Raw genomic sequence first — 3058 nt, forward strand, 5'->3', positions numbered from 1 at the left:
GGACCTTTAGTGGACAAACCACACCCAAACCATTGCAAAGGTCTTTCTGCATGGGTAACATTTGCCTAGTCTCTTTTGAATTACTCACTCATGTCCCCTAATTCACATAACTGATGTGACACAATAACAAGGATCTTTATTCATGACCTCTTAATCACTGTAAAAAAGAACAAGAAAATTTGCTGTCATATTTCCTCAGTCGCATTAATTCTAAACAAAATACTAGACTATCTAATCTGTAATGTATGAAAGATTTTATAAGATGACTAAATTATAGTTATTTCAGTTGTACAAAACTAGCTCAGTGTTACCAGTATATATTTAGAAGACAATTAGCAAGTCTCTTTCCTTGGAATCACCATAGCACCAAGGCCCACACTCGTACTCCTTGATAGGTGCGTAGGAAATGTGTGACTGATTGGCCAGGAGGTGCTCTAGGAACATCTCCCCCACCTAGGATGTCATTTCTATTGTAAAACCTTCACTTAGTCAAACACCAACACAGCATCAGCTTTGCATTTGATTGCTACGGAGAGCCTGACACTTCTCGCTCTATAAATGTCTATCAGTACCTGTTAGGTGGTTATACTTATTTGTTTATGTATCTGTCCTTCCATCTGTAGAATAGACGTTTTTCTGGAAATGTTTACGTATCTAATACCTATGCTTAATACCATTTCTCTAACATCAAGTGTTCCACAACGTTGAATAGGTCTATAGCACAAATGCACAAGCCCACTGGGAAGTGTAAACTTTTACTTCTCTCTCTCTCTGTCTCATCAGTAGAATCATTTTGACAACTGAAGACGAAGAACTAAGATGAGACTTCCCACTCAGATTGAAGGTCCGTGATGTAAGTTGTATAAAGGATCAGGGGATTATCCATAGCTTGTGATTTTCACACTGAGTCTGTCTCCTATTACATATAGTCTCCTAAATTGACTGTGCATTGATACTTCATTCTGGCTTTTGAAATCCACATTAGAGATTCATTACATATCTAACGACAGTTAATGTATCAGAAAGTATAAACAGTTTCCACATTACAATATCCTTCCATGGGGCAGCCCATTGGTTGCTTCTTTGAACATCACATGTGCACCACCACCCTCTTCTCTGAATTTAGTTTATTAATGCACAACTTACATTGCGTATTGGCTGTATATTCTTTAAGAATAAGACAGCTTTAGAAGTTTTCTTCTTTATAGCACCTAACAATAATTGCTTTGGGTCAGGAGTTGAGTAAACAGCTACTTTATAAATTTCTTAATGTAATATTTTAAGTTTCTAGTAAATACTAGAACTAAAAATCTGGTAAAAGTATTGCTATCGCAATATTATTATTGGTGATTTTCCTTTTCCTAAATAACTAGATTATTTCACATGATGATCATAATGAACTATACTGCCATTTTAATTTCTTTCCTTACATAACATATATGTGTGCATATATACATAAATATAGATAGATAGAGTTATATCCTGAAGCTAACTCAGTTGACCACTTGTAGCAACTAGACAGACTTAAAGATACAAAATCATTTTTGAAGAATGTGTCAGAGTCTCTGATCTGATATGAGAGCCAGTCAAAAACACGGAAGGAAAATGGAGTTAAAATAAGTTTATGTCAGTGCAAAAGAGTCTGAAATTCATGCAGTTTTTTCACAATACACATTTTCCATGAACTTTTTCTTCTCCTTTTTTAAAGGATTTATTATTTTTTATGAGAAGACAGATTCACAGAGAAACAGAAAGATCCTCCATCTGCTGCCTCATTTCCCAAGCAGCCACAAAAGCCAGAGCAGAGCCAATCCAAAGCCCAGAGCCAGGAACCTCCTCCAGGTCCAAAACCTTGGGTGCAGGGTCCCAAGGCTTTGGGCCATGCCCAACTGCTCTTCCAAGCCACAAGCAGGGAGCTGGCTGGAAAGTGGAGCAGTCAAGGCATGAACCAGTGCCCACACGGAATCCCAGGTGAGCAAGGTGAAGACTCAGACACTTGGCCATCACACTGTGCCCTCCAAAAACTTTTTGCAGAATCTATCATATGGATTTCAGAATATTTTTCTCTAAAATCAAATTGTTTTCTTTGAAAATAGTATTTACTTTTTTGAAAGAAAGAGAAAGAAAAACAAATGCACCTAAGGAGAAAAGTCCCATCCACTGGTTCACTCTCAAATGCTTCCAATGGTGGGGACTGAAGATGGGAGTTGAAGACACAGCCCAGTTCTTCCATATGGGTGATAGGAATCCAGCTAGTTGAGCCACTATCACTGTGTCCCAGGATCTGCCCTGATGGAACGCTGGAGTCAGAAGCGAGAGCTGCAAATCAAACCCAAGTACAGCAACATGGGCTTCAGGTCTTCCAAACATTAGGACAAACATCTACTCCTAAAATTATCTTTTAGTTTCATTTTTCATAAGCTTTTTGAAGTTTCTACCTACTTGTATTCAGGTATAAAAATATCACCCTGCACTCCAATAAATATGTACCATTTCTATATAGATTTTAGACAGAAGATAAATTTTAAACTCTCCTTTTCCTTACCTTCATCTTCCTTTTACCTGTTTTGCTACTAATTTAATTAAATGATATTATCTTAGGGACAGCCATTTGTCCTAAGCAGTAAAGACACCCACATCCCATATCGCAATGCCCAAGTTTAAAACCCAAACCTTATCCTGATTGCATTTTCACGCTAATGTGCATTCTGCATGGGTAGCAGGTGATGGCTCAAGTCTTTAAGGTTCTCCTACTCACTTGGGAGGCCTGAACTGAATCTCTAGCTCCTCACTTTGCCCTCAACCAGGCTGTGGTTTTGGGGAGTGAACATGCAACTAGGTCTCATTCTCTCTCTCTCTCTCTCTCTCTCTCTCATCCTGCTTGGGAGTGGTGTTGTGCCACAATGGTTAGATCCTCTGTCTGCTAAAAGCAGTGCCCCAAAAGAGTGCCAACTTGAATCCCAGCTACTCAGTTTCTCCTTCGACTCCCTGCAAGCATTCCTTGGAAGACAAATGCTTGAACTTCTGCTAGAGACCCACATGGAGATCTAGATGGAAT

Source organism: Ochotona princeps, chromosome 3 (genome assembly GCF_030435755.1).
Source record: "Ochotona princeps isolate mOchPri1 chromosome 3, mOchPri1.hap1, whole genome shotgun sequence".
Classification (NCBI taxonomy): Eukaryota; Metazoa; Chordata; class Mammalia; order Lagomorpha; family Ochotonidae; genus Ochotona; species Ochotona princeps.